Genomic DNA, 22,877 nt, shown 5'->3' with positions numbered 1-22,877 from the left:
GTGCTGGCGGAGACTCCTGCGAGTCCCTTGGACTGCAAGGCGATCAAACCGGTCAGTCCTAGAGGAGATCAACCCTGACTGCTCTTTAGAAGGCCAGGTCCTGAAGATGGAACTCAAATGCTTTGGCCACCTAATGAGAAGGAAGAACTCCCTGGAGAAGTCCCAAATGCTGGGAACAATGGAAGGCAAAAGAGGAAGGGGACGGCAGAGAATCAGGTGGCCAGATGGAGTCACTGAAGCAGTTGGTGTGAGCTTGAGTGGACTCCAGGGGATGGTGGAGGACAGGAAGGCCTGGAGGAATATTGTCCATGGGGTCGCAATGGCTCAGACATGACTTTGCAACTAACAAAAAACAGTAACTGGTTTGCCTAAATCTCCCTGAAGGTGGAAAGCCTCACCCTCCAGGTCAACCTGAGACCCTGGATGATGTCCTGACAGGCCAGATTCTAAGGATATCTTGGGGGAGAGACACAGTAATTATGGGAGATTTCAGTCTCCCAGATATGAGTTGGGAGACTCACTCGGTGGTGACAGCCAGGTCACGTCGCTTCCCCCAGGCTATAGAGCAGGGGCCTCGAACCTTTTCAACAGGGGGCCAGTTGAAAGGCGGCAGCATGGGCTGGTGAGGTGGGGGGCCCAGGGGCACAGGCCAGGGAGGCGGTGTCGGGCATGGGCGGCGGCGGCTCTCCCGCTCAGGGGCCTCCCAGCTAGTCCAAACCGCCTCTGAGCCAGCGAGCCACCGCCCCCCGCCTGGGCGGAGAGGCGGCCGTGAGCGGGCACAGGTGCGCAGGAGCCGGATGGCAGCGGGGCTGCAGTGGGCGCGGGGAGCCCAAACACCGAGGCAGGCTGAAGAAGTGGGCATGGCGGGCCAGATCCAGCCCGGGGGCGGTAGTCTGAGGATCCGTGCTACCGAGGGAGGGTTTTTCACCCAGAGGGTCCGAGAGGCGACGAGGGCGGGAAACATCCTTGGCTTGGTCTTGACCAATAGAGAGGAGCTGATAGATGAGGGGAGCTCTGGATGCGAGTGATCACTCCATCCTTTGCTTTGAGATCAGGGGACTGGGGACGTGCAGCAGGTTGAGCACTAGAAGCTGGGACTTCAAGAGGGCCAACTTTGGCCAACTGAAGGCCAGACTGGGGAAAGTCTCCTGGGACAGGTTACTGGAAGGCAAGCGAGTTGAGGAGGGGTGGATGGCACTCAAAAGAGAGGTTTTGGAGGGGCAAGCCTTGACGATACCTCTAGTTAGTAAGGTGGGGAGGCGGAGGAAAGCCCCGCCATGGATGTGAAAGGAGGTGGTTAGAGGGATTAGATGCAAGAGGAGCCTCCGTAGGAAATGGGCACTGGGGCAAATAGACAAAAGGGATACTGGGAGGAGGAGGCCTGTTGCAGAAGGATTCTTTGTAAGGCTAAGGCTGATTATCAGCTGAGACTTGCCAAGAATATCAGGAGCAACAAAAAGGGTTTCTTTCAGCATGTAAATAGGAAGAGGAAGGGGAGACAAGTGGTGGGACCACTAAATAAGGAGGAAGGGGATCCCGTGACTGATATGAGGGAACAGGCACAGGTGCTAAATGACTATTTTGCCTCTGTGTTCCCCCAAAACAGGACGGGGGAGATCAGCATAGGAGATTAGATGAGGCCAGGGACTTAGGGGCACAGATTGGAGTCACCCCCCTTGAAGTCGAGGGGCTCCTCAGGGCATTGGACATTACAAAGGTGCCAGGCCCTGATGGGTTACACCTGAGAGTACTTAGAGAATTGGCAGGGGTTCTCTCATGCCCGCTGGCCTCCATTTTTAAGGCCTCGTGGAGAACGGCGTGGCATCAGTGGTCCCAATTTCAAAAAGGGTAGTAGAAGGGACATGGGGGATTATAGACCAGTTAGCCTTACGTCCATTGTAGGAAAAACAATAGAAAGGCTCATAACAGAGAGAGATCTAGTGATGCTAGATAGGGAAGGGAGGCTGGCAGCCACACAACACAGCTTCCACAAAAACAGGTCCTGCCAGACAAACCTTGTGGAATTCTATGACAAGGTTTCACGATGGCTAGATGGAGGGGATGCAGTTGATGTGGTTTACCTGGATTCCAGCAAGGCCTTTGACAAAGTGCCCCATGATATCCTGGTGGAGAAACTGAGGAGTTTTGGGATACACCAAAGCATTGTCTGATGGATTAGGGCATGGTTGACTGACTGAAAGCAGAGGGCAACCAATAGTGGGGAACCATCGTCATGGTGGCCCATGACAAGCGAGGTCCCCCAGGGCTCTGTCCTGGGGCCATTTCTGTTTAATCTTTTCATCAATGACATGGAAGAAGGGGTGAACAGTCTGCTGATCAAATTCACAGGCGACACTAAAACTGGAGCAGTAGCCACAACTGAGGAGCAGGTACTCCAGATCCAAAAGGATCTGGACAGACTATGGAAGTGGGCAGGAGACAACAGGATGGCGTTCAATGTGGGTAAGTGCAAGGTCTTGCACTTGGGGCATAGGAATAGCTGTCATAAGTACAGGTTAGGGGACAAGTGGCTGGAGAGCAGCATTTGTGAAAGGGACTCAGGGTGCTGGTTGACTGCAGGCTAAACATGAGTCAGCTGTGTGATGCGGTGGTCAAGAGGGCGAACACCACCCCTGCTTGCATAGCCAGAAGCGTGGCTTCTAGATCAAGAGAGGTATTACTACCACTCTACACGACTCTGGTGCGCCCGCAACTGGAGTATTGTGCTCAGTTCTGGGCCCCTCATTACAGGAAGGATATAGCCAGGTTGGAATCGGTGCAGTGTAGGGCCACAAGGTTGGTGGCCAGTTTGCAGGGGATGCCGTATGAGGTGAGACTGAGGGAACTGGGTCTCTTCAGCCTGGAGAACAGGAGACTCAGAGGGGATCTGTGGCAACATACAGGTATGGGAGGGGGTGTCACACAGAGGTGGGGAGAGACCTGTTCTCCAATGGAGCAAAGCTCAGGGAACCCAGGTTCAATTTGGATGCCAGGAAGCACTTCCTGACAGTCGGGACCCTGAGGGTGTGGAATGGGCTTCCACGAGAGGTGGCTGAGGCCCCATCGGTGCGGGTGTTCAAGGATAGGCTAGACATGCACTCGGTGGGCATGTCATGAGTGCAGCCGACTGGAGCTGGGGTCAGACTAGATGGCTTAGGAGGCCCCTTCTGACTTGCTCTGTTTCTGTGGTTCAATCCTCTCAAGGCTACTCAGAGGTAACACAACAACAAACTGCACAAATCATCCTGAAGCTTTTTTAATGTTGCTGTTTAGGGGCAGCACGATGGAGGCATCAACTGACCGCCACCCTGTCAAGATGTGAAGGAAAGAGGGAGTCCTTTGTGCGATCGTGAGGAGTGGCCGAAGGGGGTTCCACTGTCCCGGCTGCGTGGCCCCGTGGCTGAAGCGATGCTGCTGGCAGCGCCACAGGTGTCCCCGAACATCCTTCTCACAAGCCACAAGCTCCCAGGGTGGCTCCCTTGTGGCAAACCAGTTGCTCAGACCCCCTGAAGGAGCCCTGCGCTCTCCCAGGCTAGGGCCCACACCATTCTGGGCGGCGGCCCCCCCAGGGCCAGTGGGGCTTCCTTCCTTGGCTGGCGCTGGAGCCGTGGCAGGGTGCCCCTCCCCCGCGGTCCCCGTACCCGCTTTTCCCTTCCCAGGAAGCCAAGGTTCTGCTTTAAGAAGGGCTCAGGCGGTGGACTGCAGCACATGTAGGTCAGCCATGCTTATCAAGGGCAGCAACTGTCGTGGGACCAACCTAATCCTTCTGACATTGTTACAGAGCATGAAAAAACCCACCCGTGTTCTCATTCTGGTAGCAGAATGGCAGTCTTGGTTTTAAATCGGACCAACCGAAGGAGGTCACGAAGGAAGGCCGGACGCGCAGCGCAGGAATCCGGCTAGGTGCTGGGGCAACGCCATGCGCAGATCCCACAGCCCCCCCCCCCCCGGGCAGCTGCGCCTAGCGCGGTCGCCCTGGCTTCCGTCACTCCACATCCCGGGAGCAACCTCGACCGGCAGGCCCCTGTAACAATAGTAGCAAGGGGCTAACAGTAAAATGCGGGCAAATAACAAACCTGTGAAACACAAACATGCATGAAATAAAAACACCCCGAATAAAAACACATCAATAAGGAAAAAGCAGCAGGACCCACCCTCCCCACAGGACCAAAACCTCTCATAACACGCGTGTCTTTTGCCGAGCGACGCGGTGGCGCAAACGGGGCTTCCCCTGTCCCAGTCCGAGAAGGACCTTTTCCGGTTCCACCAAGAGTGACTCTAATGGCAGAAGGGCAAAGAGCAAGCCGGAGAGTTTAAAATCTGGATGTGGTCTTCCAAACAACCTAATCCATCCTATAACGAGAACAGGAATGTCTTGATGCACATAAATGGTTGATCGCTAAAGCCGAGGTGGGAGCCGGGCAGATTTCTTTACTTTAAAGGAGCTGGAGATTGGTGGGGGATCAGTTAGGAACTGGGAACTGTAACCATTTTGGAAGTTGTGAAATGCTGCATTTTTGTACAAAATGTTACAAGGTAATTTAATATCACTGGCACATCAACATACTGTAGCCAAGATGAAACAGGAGGCATTAGTTATGGAGTACAACTTTCAAGATAGTACGAAAAGTGACATTTTTAAGTGCTCTCAACTCTTGCTATGAATTTAAGGCTGCAGGAGCACGACAAGACCACGAAAGCCCAGGAAACCCGCCGGAACATCTGCAGATCCCAGTACCGGCTGCATGTCCCGCTGCCAAAGCATCGCAGCTTGCTTTCTTTTACAATAAAACGCAACGGATTCTGCACGTGCTTTCGCTACTGAAATCTGGGCGAGAAAACCTGCGGAACAGGATTTCTGCGGAGGAGGCGAGCCAGAGGTTCCCCGCGCCTTCCCGTCCGGGGTGGGTCAGGCGGAAAGGCAAGCGCGGCCGCGGCCGGCGGCGAGGAAGAGGCGGCGCGCCCCCGCCGCGCCGCAGCGCCCCCTGCGGGCGGTTCCCCGCGCAGCGGCCGCGGGCGAGGGCCCGGGAGGCACCCTGCTCCGCCCGGCGGAAGCCACTCCGGGCCCCTCGCCCGAGGCGGGCTCTTCCCGAGGTCGCCCACCTGCAAGCGCAGCAGCGGGAGAGATTCATTTGCTCCGTGGCACAGAAGGGGCAAACTCTCCCCCGCCTAAGCTCCCTCGCGGGGTCGTCGTCGTCCGGGTAAAACTGGAGTGGTGGCGACCTGTGCAAGCGCCTTGCATTCTTGCCCGGGAAAAAAAGGCAGTGTGATGAACGGAGGCAACAAGGATTCGGAGATGGGGGTGCAGGACCCACCTGCCCCAGCCTCCAAAGGCCTTCGCCCCAAGAGCCAAGTCAAGGGCACGAGAGAAAGCGCACGCTTCCGGCACACTCGCATCCCAGGCACTTGCCCCCATGCTAAAGGGGCCTCTCTTGGGAAGCTCCTGAGCATGTGCGGAGTGCACCCGCATGGCACCATCGGTACATAACCACAGCTGGCCTCCTGCCGCAGAGCACAGCTGAACCGGCGCTCAGCCTCAGCCCTTAACTGAACTACAGTTGGAGGTGCTTGTGAGCACAGCCAGGATGTGGGATGCGAAGAGCTCGGCATTATTTTCATTATTCCCAGCATTATACTGGCTACTTGTGTATTTTGGTGCCAGACACTCACCATGTGCTTTGGGGTTTTTTTATGACTATTTTCATGAAGGGATTTCAAGGAAAAGGAGGCGGGTGGGGTGGGTGACAGAAAACACTTCGAATTGGCAGAAAAAATGAGGCAACAGAAATAGCTTTTTTTCCGTCTGCTCAGGCTGCCGTGAAACGGGGCCAGGAACTGCAGGCCTCCTGGGAGAGGGACCGTGGTGCCACAGACAATGAAAATAGGCCAGAAGAGGGATGCACCAGCCAGGAGAGACCCTGGGGGTGCAGGGAGGAGCACAGAGGTGTCCTGGGCCAGCCAGCACCCTGCCTGCCAGGCTGGGGGGGGGAGCATTGCCCCCCACCTCCGTCCAACAGCAGGGAGGATGCAGCTACATTGGGCATATCTGGTACCCTCTCCTTCTGGGAGGATGACCGGACCCCAGGGAGCGAGCCGGGATCCCAAGCCTGCTCCTGGGCGCCTGCAGACTGGCCACTCCGCGTCTGCCCACCAGGAGGGCCAGCATGGCTGCTGGTGCCCAGGGCATATTTGGACCGCTGCAAGAGCAAGCCACGTGTGGCTGGGCCTACAACTCCCATCATCCCTCACTCTCCCCTGTGCTGGCACAGGCCGATTAGAGGTTCACGTCCAAACACCGGCAGGGCTGCACAGGTGCAAAGCTGCACTCCACCCTGAGGCCGCTGGGTGCCCTCAGCCAAGCCATTCTTCTCTTGCTCTGGCTCCAGCCCCTGCTGGCTGCCCTGTGAATGCAAAAATGCCTCCTTGCAGGAATGTGTTAAGGAATGTGGAAAAGTTGGTCCTAACTCAGCCACGAAGCTCTCCAGGAGTCGTTGGACTCACAGGGTCATGAGGGGAGAAGAGGGGGGATGCTGCACAGCCCCTTGGCGGACAGGTGGGGCATGAATGTTACAAGATGAGAGGGGATCCACCTGCAAGGGGGTTCGAACAGCCTGAGCCGGATGGGGGCGTCCCCTCCTGGGAAAGGGGCTTGTACGCAGGGCTCCAACCCCCGGTGCCGGGAGCACTGCTGCCCAGCTTGGGCCGGTGCACTGTGGGGGCCGGTTTGTTCAAAGGGTCCATGTGGCCCTGGGGGCAGCCCCGGGCAGCCGGCCTGCATGGAGGAGCACCAGCCGTGGCACTGGGGACTGCCTTGCAGAGCAGCTCCGAAAAGCCAGCCCATCAAGAACGCGTCAGCCAGGCTGCAGACCACTCTCTGCCCCTCCCCAAACACATCCAGAAGCAGCTCAGACTCACCAGGCGCAGCCTTTACAGCTCAGAATGGGTGCCCTTCTCCTGGCAGAAGCTGCCCTTTGCACCCTGCCAGCATCTGGCTGGATGTGGCTCAGGTGTTCCTGTTTGCCAAGCTGGGGCTGTGCAACTCTCCTCCTCTGCTTCCTCCTTGACCCAGAGCAGCCTCGAAAACCTGGCTGCCACACTTGGAGGAGATGCCACCTGCACAATTAGCGTTCCTCTGAAGGGCCTTATAACAGTAAAGCACAGGTGTGGGGGACCTAGGGTGTACCAGGCCCCAGCTGAGGAGGCTGGCAGGGGCAACCAGTCGTTCCTGGGCCCCTCTGCATGCCACACCAGCAGAAATGCTTCCACTGAGACCAGGGGACAGGGCAGGGGTGGGAGACTGGGCTTAGGGACAGCGTGGGGCTGAGGGCTAAACCATCCCCCATCCCGAGCAGCCCCCTGCATCTGCTTTCCATTTGCAAAATGCCATTCACACAACTGTGTCTCAGCTGTTTTGGCCTTCGATTAGCCGGCAGGTTAAATGTTCTGCCTTCAGCTTGTCATTCTGCTCATGAGGCTCACGCATGCCCATCTCAGCACAACCCCAATCCTAACCCTAAAATCAGGGCTAAAGGGGATCAGCCATGCACGGCATCCAGCAGCCCAGACTCGGTGCCGCAGAGACAGCAGAACAGCGGTTCACTTTTGGAAACAGCCAAACGGGCCTCCGTTTTTCTACACACAGAACCACTTGCCTGGAAAATAATCCTGAGGGACCAGGCAGCAAAGACTAGGAGGCACCCCTCCCCCCCCCCGCCGCCCACTTGCTCTGCACCATTCTGCCTGGAGCCCACCGCTCCAAGGCGCCTCAGATTGTAATATTTCGCCCTCCTTGGTCCTCCAAATAGCCAGCCCAGGGGAGCCTCCGGCAGCTCCCTCAGTGCTCCATTTTGTGAGTGCCTCTCAGCGGCCTCAGCTGCTTCCCCGAGCGGGAGCTGTGGCACAGGCAGAGCGGGTGTTACGTGGCTGGTCTCCCGAGCTGCAAGGACCCTTCTGTGGGCTGCCGAAAGCAGAGGCCGTGGCTCTTTCTCCCCTGCCTGTCCATTCCTTTGCAGCTGGAGGGGGGGTGGCTGGGAGGGGGGGTTTTCTGTCTTCATGGCTGAGCTGGAGCAAGAGCAAGAGGGGAGGGGGAGAGAAGCGCAGATGCCAAAGATGTGGCATAACTGGAAGAGATTCCAGCCGTTTCGTGCTCCTCCCGGTCCAGAAGGCAGCAGGCCCTTAATATGCTACCGTAATCCATTCTCTGGCGATAACGAACTGGGGGCTCTCAGCAATCTAAACTCCAATTTACACAGCAGAATCAATCTGGGGGTGGTGTTGAAAGACAGCCAGCCAGCCAGCCAGCCAGCCTGCCTGCCTGCCCCTGCCCCTGCCCCTGCCCCTGCCCCCCCCCCACACACACACGCGGGCGCGCACGCGACTGGGGGTTACTCCTGCCTTGCCCCTATTCTGCCTCAGCAGGTGCAGCCAAGCTGCAGGAGGCTGCAGGAGGTCCTTGCATGACTACTTTGGATCCCAGCCTAGGGGAGCTACGGTCTGGCTTTCTTGCAGATGAAAGTGTAAGGTCTCTGGGGCAGAGGCCTGTCTTGTATTGAGTATGCCATGCAAAGCGAAAGGTGTCGTGTCATCACAAAGCAAGCTTCGAACTGAGGAGGATGTGCCTCGATGCTTAGATGGAAGCCGCTTGCTTAGATGGAAGCCGCTTGGGTGCTGGTCTGGGGCGGGCTGGGCCAAGCATGCCACACAGGCTCCCCGCACCCCAGGAAGGACACCTGTGCTCAGCCAGTCCCATTATGAGCAGCACCCCCTGCCTGCTTTTGCTCTTTGGGAGGAAGCAGATGCGCTGCGTCACACCGGTAAAGATGCCGACCTGTCAGAGCAAGAGCCTGTGGGAGGCACCGGCTGCCGGCACTGTGAAAGTTCAGCGGAGGGCACGCGATGCGGAAGGGCGGAAGGGGCACGTGGCAGGGGAGGACGGAGTGTGCCACAGTGCGCAAGGGACCCTCTTCACCATTGGGGATGGCGCCTTCCAGGGCAGACACTCACAGCCGCGTTCCCAAGCGTGCCGGAAGTGGCGCGAGAGAAGGCTCCACACAAGCTGTGAGCACACTCGCTCAGCAACGGGTTCCAGCGGGCAGGCCCACTGCTCGAAATGCAGCCACACCTGCCTGGCCAGCGGAAAAGGCACTCACTGCGCGCCTCCGTCGTAGCTCCGGCACCCCAGTTCCAGCCCCCCTGCTGGACTGCGGCTCCATCATTCCCAGCCCGCGTGGCCAGTGATGGGGGCTGCGGCCCAATACGTCTGGAGGGCAGCGGGCTGGGGAAGGGGCCGAGCGGCCTCCTTGGCTCAGGGGCGGCACTCAGGAGCAAGGAGCCCCCTTTCCTGCTCTTCAGGGAGAGGGCCTCTTGAGCAGGACGCACAGCCGCACCGCACCTGGATCGCAGGCACACTGGGCAGCGGCCACACTGCTGCACACCCCTGCTGCTTGTGGGTCTCCCGTGGGCTAGCCCTGTGGGAGGGCCCCTGGCCGGATCCAGCAGGGCTCTGCGTGTGCTCTTACGGTCGGAGGACCGGCCCTGCCTCCTGCGCCCCGAAGCCCGTAGCCTGGAACCCCCCAGCATCCTGCTGCCCCGCCCCCACAGAAGACAGGCCCCGCCCCCAGGGGCCTGAGGGTCCTTCCCCAGGCTGAGGGGCTCTTCCCACAGGCGGGCTGCGGATGCCGCTGGGCGGAGGGGCCCCCGGAAGGCAGGAGGCAGGCCTGCACGAGGAGAGCCACGCCATCCGTGGCGGAGCCCTCTCCAGCGCCACGGCTCTCCTAAGGAGGCCTGTCCAGCGGAGGAGTCAATCGCAGGGGGCCTACGGCTGCAGCACGTGGCCGGAGCAGCCTTCCCGGAGCCCCAGCACTCCCCAGGATACATGGCTGCAGAAATGCACGGCGGCCACTCCTGCAAGGCCCGGGCGCGGAGCTGGTCCCCATGCGGGCGGGCCGCAGCTCCCCCTGGCCGCCAGCGGCACCCGTGGTGGCTGCCCGGCGACGCCGTGTCTCTGTGTCCTGGGCGGGGCATAAAAGCCCCCTGCAGGGAGCAGTGGGACCCCCCCGGCTCCTGGGCAAAGGGCAGGGCAAGCGCCAGCTCGCACGCAGTCCAGCAGGACCGAAAGCAGGCGGTGAGAGGAGCAGAAATGAGGCAGGGACAGGGGACTGCCTGCTCGGAAAGCCGGGGCCAAGGCCGGAGCGCGAGCAGGAAAGGGAAGGCCAGTGTGGTGAGGCGGCAAAGTCGACCGGGGACAGCATGTCCCCGGGCACTGGAGCAGCGGTGGGATCAGGTGCCAGCGCCTCTCGACTGGCCCTCTGCTCCCATGCAGCCCCCGGGCCCACGCGCCGGACGGGCACGGTGGCCGCCCCACCCACCCGGCCTGCGCGCAGATGCTGGAGCGTGCCTGCAGCCACGGGCCGGCAGCGGCCCAGTCCCCAGCTGAAGCCCCTGCGAACCAGCGCCTGGCGCCAGGCCTAGCGGAAGCGCGTGCCGCAGGCGAACTCGCTGCGGCCGGAGGAGGGCTTTCTACCTGGCGTGAGCCTCCCCTACTCTGCTTCAGCAGACAGCCCCACTGGGCTCCGGCATTGCGAGAGATTGCGTTATTCTTATTTGGCCTCCAACTCCCGTTATCCTTCACCACTGCCTGTGCTGGCTAGGGCACGTGGGAGTTGCAGACGAATCAGCGGAAGGCTACCAATTGCCCACCCTGGGCTAAAATGTCACATTTTAAGTCCCCTTGAAAGCCAAAAGGTCACTCAGAAACAGTCGAGATACGCAAAGCCGCAGCAGCTCCAGGCAAGGGACCGGACCGCAGGGTGAGTGCCGCTCCGCTCCTCGGCCTCCGCCCGGCTGCTGCGCTTTTCCCTTGCCAGGCGCCAAGTGTTCCAGGCGGCTCTCAGATCCTGGCGAAAAGCAGCCCAGCAGGGCGCCGCTTCAGGCCAACTACTGGACCCAGGCGGGAAGCGGACTTCCACCGGGCCAGAGCCTTCCACCGCTCAGCACTCTGGCGACCCCGAATTAACACAGAGGGCCGGGCGCCCCGTCCTTTTACGGCCGCGCGTGATGCATCCTCAGAGCCCCAGCGTCAGAGCGCAGCTGCCAAGACAAGGTGAAAGCAGGGCAAGGAACACTCGAGGTGCTTGAGGGGAGGGGGTGCGTGAGGGCAACGACGTCTGAGTGAGGAGGGCCCGGGCGGGTGCCCGTTGCCCAGCCAGTGCCAGTGGCAGGCTGCTGCTGCCACCTCGGGATGCAGGGAGCAGGGCAGCTGGCAGTCTTTGCCCCAGAGCACAGGCAGTGCCCGCGTGCCCGCACTGCTCCGCGAGGCAAGCCCTGGCCTGCTGCCTGAGGCCACCTTACATCCCCAGGACTTGGATTAGGATGGAACTATTCTGCGTTTAACCAAGTCATGCAGCTCAATCTGCCCCTCTGGTGAATGAAGCTCTGGGGCTCTGAGGCACACGGGGGCTGCCAGCTTGGGCAAACAGTCCATGGGGGGGACATGCCACCGGTGGCTGTGCCAGGTGAGCCCTGGCATCAGGGATGACTTGAGCGTGAAGCAACCCCAGAGGAGCACGGGAACAGCTGCTCTTGCCAATTCAAATGATGGCGGAGGTGTGTCTGGAACCCCGGCCCGGGACGATGCCGTGTGTGAACCAGGCTGCCTGCTCTGGAGACGCTGTGCAGGGGCTCTGGCGCCATCGGGGTGACGTGCAGGAATTCGAGAAGGGCAGGGGCCATGGAGGCCCGAGGGCCCAGCCCTGCTGCTGCAGGACACCCACTTGCACCACTGAAGGAAGCAGGCCCCGCAGCTGCCCCTCTGCAGCTGCCCCCGGAGTTCAGCCTGGCACCGCAGCTAAGGCAGAGCCAACCGCCTTTCCGCACGGCTGCTGAGGCCCACGGCCCCGCGGAGCATTTGTCTGCATGTGGCCATCGAAGGAGGAGGCAGGCAGGCAGCACGGGCTCCTGCCGCCGGGCTGGCACCCCGGGGATGGCTGGCAGCCTTCCACCTCCCCGTTCTGGCAGGAGGCGGCGGCGGGCTGGGGCCCTGGGGCTGCTGGGAACAGGAGAGCACTTGGGCGGCCGAGGAAAATCGCAGGCTCTGCAGCTGACAAGATGAGCGTTCCCAGAGCAGGCCAGACAGGAGGCCAGGAAGCAGGAGGATGGCCTCCGAGAGGAGGGGAGAGCAGAGCTAAGCCCCAGGGCCACGTGAGCCTTGGCAGATCGAGGGGAGGGGAGGGGAGGGGAGGGGAGGGGCAGCACAGCTCCCTCCAAGTCCAGCTCACACAAGCAGAGGCCGTTATGTCACCGGCTGCCCTGTCTCAGCTCCCCAGCTGAGGCTCCCTGAGGGGCCCTCCGGCAGGCTGCAAGGAGCCGCCACCCCACAGGGGAAGAACGGCCACAAGCATTCTGCTGCGGGGGGGGGGCAGAACCCATAGGACACCAAACCCCCAGGCGCGGTGGCGCTGGGGCCGAGAGACCCCCACGGTGCCCTTCCCTCCCGCATTCATCAGCAGGGGGCACTGCTCCCGGGAGGCCGGCCAGAAGCTGCCGAGGCCGGTGGGCCCGCCTGTGCCTTGCCCTCGCTGAGGCCCCCAGCCGCACCTCCAGCGCTCGGCGGCACGTCTTTGCCAGCGCCAGCTCAGTGGCTCATTCGGACACCTTCTCGCTCCAGGAAGCCTGCCGGGGAATGGGCGGTAATCCGTGTATTGAAGGCAGCTGGCCCTCCCCTGCGGATGGTGCCCGGGATCAGGACGCCGCCATGCGAAGGGGAGGCACAGGCAGACGTCTCATGGGGAACGGGGTCTGTCGGGACCTGCACCATGAAGGCCTGATCAAGCCCGTGGCGGGCAGAGGCCGCACAGGGAGCCCCGATCCTGCCCCCGAGCAGTGGCTTGCCCAGGGCCGCTCCAGGAGAGAGCCTCCGCCTGCCTGCAGCGGAGGGAGCAGAGGGCACATGGGGCAGGGGGGGCGGCAGGCACCAGCCCCCAAAGGGACGAGAGGCACGGGGTGGAAACACCGAGGGAAGCCATGCCGGAGGGCCTGAGTCGGCCACAGCAGAAGCACGCACGCCGTGGGACCCGAAGACCACCCAGCTGATTCCAGCAGAAGCGTCCGTGGATGGCTTTCCCGCCCTGCAGGTGCTGCTGCTCTGGGCGGAACCGGCACCTCGGCGCTCTGCCCGCCGCGGCAGCCGCTCCCAGTGAGTGACTGTGCCCCAGGCGCAGGGATGTGGCGGCCTGTTCAGCCCTGCCGGCTCCAGTGGGCGGCAGGCCCTGCCTGCGCTGCCCCTGCTCCTTTCAGCCGGACCTTCTGCTGGGCAGCGGGCGCCCTCCCCTGGCACCAGGGCTCCTTCCTAGAGCGGCAGCCCCCAGCCACGGCTGCCGGTGCACAAGTGCTCACAGATTATGTAGAAGGAAAAAGGACAGGAGACGCCCCCCGCCCCCGCCTGGCACTCTGGCCTCAGCTCTGCGTCGGAGCCAAGGCACAATGCCCATGGTTGCCTGGCTTGTGCAGAAAAGCTCTGCGGAGCCCGGCGTGCACACTCCATCCGAGCCTCGCCTCGCCTCGCGCACAAACCAGAGGAGCAGCCGGGAGGCTGCAGCCCTGCCGTCAATCCGCCGGGCGCACCCGTGGCCTGGTGCCTGCCAAACCGGCCAAGGCACCACGTGGGCCGGGAAATGCAGCACGGGGCAGGCAGCCTCTCCGCAGAGATTTTAGCACGATGCTGCTCCGCACAGGCAGAGAGAGCACCCGGCTGCCCATCAGAGAAGTCAGGGGACTCGGTGCCCTGAAATCTGAGCATGCACAGGCACACATGCACACCCAACCTGAGCAGCACACTTCACGCATGTTCCTCAGGCCACGGCGACCGGCCAGCCCTGTGGGAAGCCCAGTCGCCTGTCCGGGGAAGATCAACTGCTTCCTGCAACTCCCGGTTTGTGAGCAACGGCTGGGAGCTATGGGCGCATAAGTACTGCTCTGAAGGGAAAGCACGGAGAGCTTGTTTAGCTGGGGAAGCCTCTGACCAGTGAAGAATCGTAGCCAAGCGCATTTCATCCAAGCACCTTTATCCCGTGCAGCAAGAGGGGTGTCACCTGTTTAGAAAGGACAGGAAGGGAAAGAGAGGTGGGGGCGTGGCTTTATACGTCAGGGAAGGGACAGGATGCAGTGAGATAGCATGCAGCACAGATGGGGATTCGGTAGAGGCAGTCTGGGTGAAACTTAGGGGTTTTGACAGGGAAAGAGACCTGACAGTGGGGGTATGTTATCGCCCTCCAGGTCAACTTGAGGCCCTGGATGATGTCCTGACAGGCCAGATTCTAAGGATATCTCGGGGGAGAGACACAGTAATTATGGGAGATTTCAGTCTCCCGGATATCAGTCGGGAGACTCACTCAGCAGTGACAGCCAGGTCACATCGCTTCCTAGAAGCCATAGAGGGAGGCTTTTTCACACAGAGGGTCCGAGAGGCAATAAGGGGGGAAACATCCTTGACTTGGTCTTGACCAATAGAGAGGAGCTGATAGATGAGGGGAGCTCTGGATGCGAGTGATCACTCCATCCTTTGCTTTGAGATCAGGGGACTGGGGACGTGCAGCAGGTTGAGCACTAGAAGCTGGGACTTCAAGAGGGCCAACTTTGGCCAACTGAAGGCCAGACTGGGGAAAGTCTCCTGGGACAGGTTACTGGAAGGCAAGCGAATTGAGGAGGGGTGGATGGCACTCAAAAGAGAGGTTTTGGAGGGGCAAGCCTTGACGATACCTCTAGTTAGTAAGGTGGGGAGGCGGAGGAGAGCCCCGCCATGGATGCGAAAGGAGGTGGTTAGAGGGATTAGACGCAAGAGGAGCCTCCGTAGGAAATGGGCACTGGGGCAAATAGACAAAAGGGATACTGGGAGGAGGAGGCCCGTTGCAGAAGGATTCTTTGTAAGGCTAAGGCTGATTATCAGCTGAGACTTGCCAAGAATATCAAGAGCAACAAAAAGGGCTTCTTTCAGCATGTAAATAGGAAGAGGAAGGGGAGACAAGTGGTGGGACCACTAAATAAGGAGGAAGGAGATCCAGTGACTGATATCAGGGAACAGGCACAGATGCTAAATGACTATTTTGCCTCTGTGTTCTCCCCAAAGCTGGACGGGGGAGATCCACATAGGAGATTAGATGAGGCCGGGGATTCAGGGGCACAGATTAGAGTCACACCCCCCCTTGAAGTCGAGGGGCTCCTCAGGGCATTGGACGTTACAAAGTCTCCAGGCCCTGAAGGGTTACACTTGAGAGTACTTAGAGAGTTGGCAGGGATTCTCTCATGCCCGCTGGCCTCCATTTTTGAGGCCTCATGGAGAACGGGTGAAGTTCCAGAGGACTGGAGGATGGCGTCAGTGGTCCCAATTTCAAAAAGGGTAGTAGAAGGGACATGGGGAATTACAGACCTGTTAGCCTTACGTCCATTGTAGGAAAAACAATAGAAAGGCTCATAATAGCGAGAGATCTAGTGACGCTAGATAGAGAAGGGAGGCTGACAGCCACACAACATGGCTTCCGCAAAAACAGGTCCTGCCAGACAAACCTTGTGGAAGTCTATGACAAGGTTTCGAGATGGCTAGATGGAGGGGATGCAGTGGATGTGGTATACCTGGATTTCAGCAAGGCCTTTGACAAAGTGCCCCATGATATCCTGGTGGAGAAACTGAGGAGTTTTGGGATACACCAAAGCACTGTCCAGTGGATTAGGGCATGGCTGACTGACCGAAAGCAGAGGGTAACCATTAGTGGGGAACCATCGGGGTGGCGGCCAGTGACAAGCGGGGTCCCCCAGGGCTCTGTCCTGGGGCCAATTCTGTTTAATCTTTTCATCAATGACATGGAAGAAGGGGCGAACAGTCTGCTGATCAAATTCGCAGACGACACTAAAACTGGGGCAGTGGCCACAACTGAGGAGCAGGTACTCCAGATCCAAAAGGAAGTGGGCAGGAGACAACAGGATGGCGTTCAATGTGGACAAGTGCAAGGTCTTGCACTTGGGGTATAGGAATGGGTGTCGTAAGTACAGGTTAGGGGACAAGTGGCTGGAGAGCAGCACTTGTGAAAGGGACCTCGGGGTGCTGGCTGACTGCAGGCTGAACAAGAGTCGGCTGTGTGAATGACACCCTATGCAGAGGAAGGCAGGACGTGCTCCAACGGAGCAAAGCTCAGGGAGCCAAGGTTCAATTTAGATGCCGGGAAGCACTTCCTGACAGTCAGGACCCCGAGGGTGTGGAATGGGCTTCCACGAGAGGTGGTTGAGGCCCCATCGGTACGGGTGTTCAAGGACAGGCTGGACATGCACATGGTGGGCATGTCGTGAGCGGAGCCGGCTGGTGCCGGTGGTCAGACTAGATGGCCCTGAAGACCCCTTCTGACTCGCTCTGTTTCTATGTTTCTAAGTTATTGGCAGTGATTCTTATCGCCCTTTGTAAAACATGTTCTTTATCAGCATCTTGCTTTTAAGAGGCTCCGGCAGGGCGACTTCACTCCCTTGCCACACCACACTGGAGGAACCAGACAGGTGACTAGAAAAGCTTAGTTGGGTGGCCATCCTCAAAGGCACCACTGCCTCCAAATGCTATGTAGGGGTGGCAGCATTGCCTAATGGTGAGAGCTAATAGGGATCTTTATTTGACTACAAGGGAATGGGGGGGCAGTGGAGCAGTGCTGCTTCTTCCACACTGCCCCAGCTGATCATCTGCTTCTTCAGGCCAGGGGGCAGGCAGGGTGGGGGTGCCTTTGATAGCCACGCAGCCCGGCAGCGGAACATGGCAATAGCTGGCTTGGGCCCCAGTATCTCCGGCAGACCAAACAGATCACACCAAAACACCATGGTGGCGCACAGGTGGTGCAATGGGCCACTGACAGTAAGACACCACCATGGCTTGTCATACCACACAAACCCACCCAAGGTGTTGGGAGCCCACAAAGATGTCCCGGTAGCTCCTGGGTTCTGGAACTCCTGAGGCACAGGGAGCTCGCCAAAGCAGCAGCAGGCTAAACCAAGAGGAAGCAGCTCTATTAGAAGACTGCCTGACACTCTGCTTCTTTGCCATGAGGACTAGGAACTTGCTTTATAAGGTGGAAGCCATGCGAATAGGCAAATACATACAGACGGCATTGAAGCGCCATCCTTTCATCCATGAAAATTCTGCTCAGCTCCATCTGACTCACTTTCAAAGTCTGTATCCAAGGCCAACATGGGCTAGAAAGGTGCTCTTAAAAATAAAAAATAAAAAAGGAGGCTGCAGTTCTCAGGATGCCGGGATTCTAGACTGAGTCTTGAATTAATTGCTTTTGCGAACATTCAGAGGGCCACCCTTCACAAGGTAAATTGCAAGACTTTGGAACAATCTATAATATCATATTGCAAACCATAAAATCGTAAGCAAAAGCACACCAGCACAGCTAAAAATATTACAGCTGCAGCAGAGAAAAGTATCAGCCGGGAAAAGCAAGCGAAAGCTTATCAAGTGGCAGCAAAAATAATAAACACGAGCCTGGAAAGTGCAAACAGGAATGGGAAGTGACTGCCTGTATTTGCACAGATGAAGCATCGCGTCTGCTCGGTCCTCTGGGGAGGGGCGCCGGCAGCACGGGCTCCCCAGCCGCTCCGCAGGGCGCTGCCTGCTCCACGGCCCGCGCAGAGGAAGCCGCACCAGCCACTCTCCCGCCACAGGTTCCTTCCATCCTTTTCTAGGCCTCTGCTTTCCAGGACCGGCTCCTGAGCTCTGCGCATGACCTACATTCTTCATTCCTCCACCGGCTCGCTCAGACAAAGGCTGCTGAGCAACAGAGGCCCCGATCCCTGGCCCTGGCCGCCCGCTCGTGGATGGGAAGGGAAAGCGGGGAGCAGCGCCTCCACTTGCCCTCCTGGAGAGAAGCGGGTGGGAAGAGCAGCTGCTCCTTCCAGGAGAGCGGGGTGCAATTCCAGCCGCAGGGTGGCCTGCCTTCTGGCCTGCCCCGAGGGCCCCGCTTCAGCTTCCAGTTAAGAGCCGGGGCAGAGAAGCACAGCCTTGGCCCAGAGCTTAGACTGTGACTCAGCCCTGACTCTCCCTGGGTGACTGAGGCTGGTTGCTGTCTCTCGGCCTAATCTACCCTGCAGGGTTGTTGTGAGAATTAACCTAGTGGGTAGGAGCATGTAAACAACCTTGAGCTCCATGGAGAAGAGGCAGGACATAAATGCCACACAAAGCTAGACTAGGTAGACTCAAACCCTCCACCAACGTTGACCCTAAAACAACGGTCTGTGTTTGCATCGCATTCAGAGATGCAGCCATGAGACCGATGGCGGCTTTAACCCTCCGCAAGTGGGGGTACCTGCAGAGATAGTCTTCTCGGGGGGGGGGGCACTGGATCCAGCTGGTTTTGAGCAGGATTATAGGTTTTCTCAGCTGATTGACCTGGGGAACACGAGGATGGCCAGAAGGGTGCACAATATCAGTTCCCCCGGGCAACCTCTCTGTATGGCCCTGTGGTATGGCCAGAGCTGAGCGCGATGAAGAAGGGAGAGGACTTCAGTGCAGATGGAGACCACCTCCTAGTGGGTGCCACCAAGGCCTGGCGTGTGTCTGCAGATGGGCCTGTTTGGAGGCAGTGACGGTGGCACTGAAATATCTCGCTGCCTGGACTCAGTCTTTTCTTTGCTGTGGGGGAAGCTCTTAGGGTTCAGCGGGGCCTATTTCTTGCTGGCCCCAAGGACGTCAGAGGCCCGCCCAAAACCCGATAGATTGGCCGGGCCCTTCCAGGAGGAAACCTCTTGCACCCGGCGCTACGGCAGCTGGCTCGATGCCCCGAGCACAGTCCTGGCCCACTGCTCTCAAAGCATTTCTCCTGACTGGGCTTGTGGGCTCGGTCAGGCTTTCCGTGCGTAGCCTTTCCCTCCTGACTTACAATGACTAGCAGGGAGGGAAAAGCCAGCAGTTCTGGCAATTCAAAATGCTTTAAATGCTGTATATTGGAAATGTTACGCTGTTTTTATTGTATGGTTTTGTGTATGTGTGTGCTCTGAATTGCCGTGAACTGCTCAGAGAGCTTCAGCTATTGGTGGTATAAAATGAACAACACGTTAATAAGAGTTCTTTGCAAGAGGAAGAAAAGTGGAATATGACTTCAATAACATGCAAACTGTAATAATAATAACAAAAGAATAATTCCCAGCTGCAGCATCCTAAACTGTCCCACTGTCTTTAATACCAGAGTTCTAAGAAGTCTCTCTGTTTCCACCTTCTAACATTCTTGCCAACAAATGCAAAGGCTCTGGGATTACTTGCAGGAATGCCGCACTTAATGTAGCCATATGAACAACTTATTAAGCATTTCTAACAAACAGGCAACCTACTAAAGTATTCCGGAACCCTCTGCTTTGGGCCTCAGTGCTGTCCACGCAGGGCCTGCCCCAGGCAAGTGTCCAGGGGCCACAGGGTTTAAAGCATATGCATAAATAAGCTGGCCGGTTGGGGTAAGTTGACAATGCCCCAAGCATGTTGCCTCCAGTGAGCACCCAGTCCCAGCTGCTGCGTTTGTGGAGGAGGACAGAGGGGTCAACCACCCGAAAGCCAAGGGAGGGGGTGCCACTGCGCCGCCAGCTCCCACGCACCCAGAGGCGGCCGAGGGAGGCCCCGGGGGACCCCTCCTGGCCGCCACCAGGGCTCCTTTGCTCCCAGGCTGCCCGACGGCACTGCTCCCGATTCGCTCCTCCGACCAGCCCAGGGTGGCCCTAGTCACACGGGCTTGGGGGCCTCTCCTCTGGCTGGGGTGGGCCGGCGCTGGCGTCATCCGTCCAGACGCACGTCCCCTGATGGACGCGCCCCAAGTCAGAGGCATCGCATGGCAGCAGCACAAAGCCAAGTCACGTCCCAGTGTGAATTTCAGGGCCTGTGGATCCCACCCCGCTGCATGGGAAGGCAAGCTGCGCTCCTCCCCGGCGACGCGAGCACCCGGCCCTCAACCCTTTCTTGGCTCCCCCTTGCAGCTTCCGCTATCTGAGCCATTTCAGCACATCCCAGACCTGCTCAGTTCCCTTCTAAAGCACCCCCCGCACCACCATCCGTACACAGAACGATCCTCGGGATGAAATCTATTGCTAGCGACCACAGAGAAAAGCGCTGAAGTATTGGGCTACTTTTAAACCTTTTGAAAACCACTAAAGAAATGTATGTAAAAAACCCTCCCCTTTTAAAGCCACTTATTTGCTATATTTTTGGAGCCTGACTCACAACTCCGTCAGCTGGTACAGCTACCCAAGGAAGGCTGTGATTCAGGGCTCAGGCCATCTTCCAAGGGGGCCCTCTTTCTCCCTGGACAGTGCCGGGGTGGGCAGCAGACACACGAGTGGAGACTAGCGCCGGCATTCGCCCTCGCAGGACTCCGTAAGGAGCACCTGCCCGTGCTCCTGCTGGGGCAAATGAGCCCAACGTGCGCACACAAGAGCCCTCGACAGTGAAGGTCAGGAGGAGTCGGGCTCCGGGCCCTGCTGTGGGGATGGGCCGAGAGTAGCGCCCTGGGCCCCTCGGCCGGACTGGGGAAACAAGGAGACTGCTGGCCAGCTGCTGATCTGTTTCACCTGGGGAAGGGGCAGCGGGGTGTGCGTGTGTGCAGAATTTAGCAACATAGAAACAGAGCAAGTCAGGGGCCTCCCAGGCCATCTAGTCTGACCCCCAGCTCCAGCCAGCTCTGCTCACGACATGCCCACCATGTGGACATCCAGCCTATCCTTGAACACCCGCACCAATGGGGCCTCAACCACCTCCCAGGGAAGCCCATTCCACACCCTCGGGGTCCTGACTATCAGGAAGTGCTTCCTGGCATCCAAATGGAACCTGGGTTCCCTGAGCTTGGCTCCATTGGAGCGCGTCCTGCCTTCCTCTGCAGGGGAGAACAGGTCTCTCCCCACCTCCGTGTGACACCCCCTCACATACCTGCAGGTCGCCAACAGATTCCCCCCAAGTCTCCTCTTCCCCAGGCTGAAGAGACCCAGTTCCCTCCGTCTCACCTCATACGGCATCCCCTGCAAACCGGCCACCAACCTTGTGGCCCTACGCTGCACCGACTCCAACCTGGCTATATCCTTCCTGTGATGAGGGGTCCAAAACTGAGCACAATACTCCAGTTGCGGGCGCACCAGAGTCATGTAGAGTGGTAGTAATACCTCTCTTGATCTAGAAGCCACACTTCTGGCTATGCAACCAAGGGTGGCACTCGCCCTCTTGACCACCGCATCACATGGCTGACTCTTGTTCAGCCTGCAGTCAACCAGCACCCTGAGGTCCCTTTCACAAGTGCTGCTCTCCAGCCACTTGTCCCCTAACCTGTACTTATGACAGCTATTCCTATGCCCCAAGTGCAAGACCTTGCACTTATCCACATTGAACGCCATTCTGTTGTCTCCTGCCCACTTCCATAGTCTGCCCAGATCCTTTTCTGGTATGAAATTCCTCCTCCTCCAAGTCCATTAACAGTCATCTTTTCATCTCTTCTATATTCTTCTTTCATATATTGTTTCTGCCTTCTCTTTACTTTATCCTGGTTGGATAGTAAGTTCCTTGCTTGGTCTTCCAGCAGTCCTAACCTAGGTTTGAATGTCCTTTGATTTCTTGGATGTTCCGGAAGAGGTCTCTTGCTTTCCTCTTTTGTTATAAGTTTCTATTTCTTTGCACTGGTCATTGTAACAGTTCTTTTTGTCTCTGTGTGATGGTTCCTAAACAGTTTCATTTAGCATTCCAACTTATTTCTGCCACCTTTGGTTTCCTTTCTCACCTGTCCTTAGCAATTATGAGTGTTTCTTCCATCATCTGTCTAGATGTTTTGTTTGTTTGTTTGTTTTTGTTTGTTTTTTTGGTTATGGGAATCATCTTGTTTGTTCTTCTCAAAGAATGACTCTGGTTTTGGTCCACAGTTCTTGTGACTCATGGTCAACTGAGTTCAGGAAGGCAGCCTGTTCTTTACGTGGACTTTCCGTTCTTCAGGAATGTTGCTGACGTGGTATTTTGGCCCTGTGCTACTGCTAGTGATTGTTTTTAGCTGTACTCTTAGTTTTGATAGCAGGAGTTCATGGCCACTCCCACAATCTCTCTGGTCTTGTTTTGGCAGCAAGAATACACCTTCCGCGTTGCTACTTCCAATTATGTAGACTACCCGCCATCTGCATCGGCCATCTGCTGATGGTTGTGTTGATAAGTTTTCCAAGAATTCTGACTGATATGATTCAACCAGACTTTAATTATAGCCCCTTCCTGCCAGTGCTGCACCGTACCTCAATATCAGGGCATTCTGCTTCTTCTGAATGCAAAATTTCAAGAGAAAACCTTGCTGTTTGCCTGCAAATGGCCCATTGGAGAACACTTCAGCTTGCTCTCACCACGTACAGTGAAGTGTAACTGTTTCATTTCCAGTTTTATGGTCTCCAGTTAGCTTTGATTTGTAATTTTTGTGCTCTGTGTTTTATTTATTTATTTATTTATTTATTTATTTATTTATTTATTTATTTAAACATTTTTATGCCGCCCCATTCGCCGAAGCCTCGGGGTGGCTTACAACAATAAATTAAAATAACATTTTAAAATATATACATTGAACTAAAATACAAATACACAATATAAAACATACAATATAAAACAAGCCGCCCTGGCCAGATAAAATTCAGTAATATTAACATTTAAAATGCTGCTTAAATAAAAAGGTCTTCGCCTGGCACCGAAAAACAAATAACGACGGCGCCAGGCGGACCTCTCTGGGGAGGCTGTGCAGCATCAGACTCTGCTTTTGCCTCTGAGCACGTGGGCCACCAGACTCCCTCCTCGCCCGATCCCATAGTGGCAGCCCTATTTGTTCTTGGCCTTTGCTCTTCCGCCGCAGCTGGTC

General features: G+C 57.7%; 1 protein-coding gene across 1 annotated transcript in view; it reads right to left on the bottom strand.

Annotated features, from left to right (window-relative positions):
- CASKIN1 (CASK interacting protein 1) overlaps positions 1–22,877 on the bottom strand; it is an 80,167-nt gene that overhangs the window by 44,774 nt on the left and 12,516 nt on the right. The window lies entirely within an intron of this gene.

Source organism: Varanus komodoensis, unplaced genomic scaffold (genome assembly GCF_004798865.1).
Source record: "Varanus komodoensis strain SLA01 unplaced genomic scaffold, ASM479886v1 scaffold73, whole genome shotgun sequence".
Taxonomy (NCBI): domain Eukaryota; kingdom Metazoa; phylum Chordata; class Lepidosauria; order Squamata; family Varanidae; genus Varanus; species Varanus komodoensis.
Note: the sequence above shows the minus strand (reverse complement) of the source record. Positions and strands in the feature narration are given on the sequence as shown.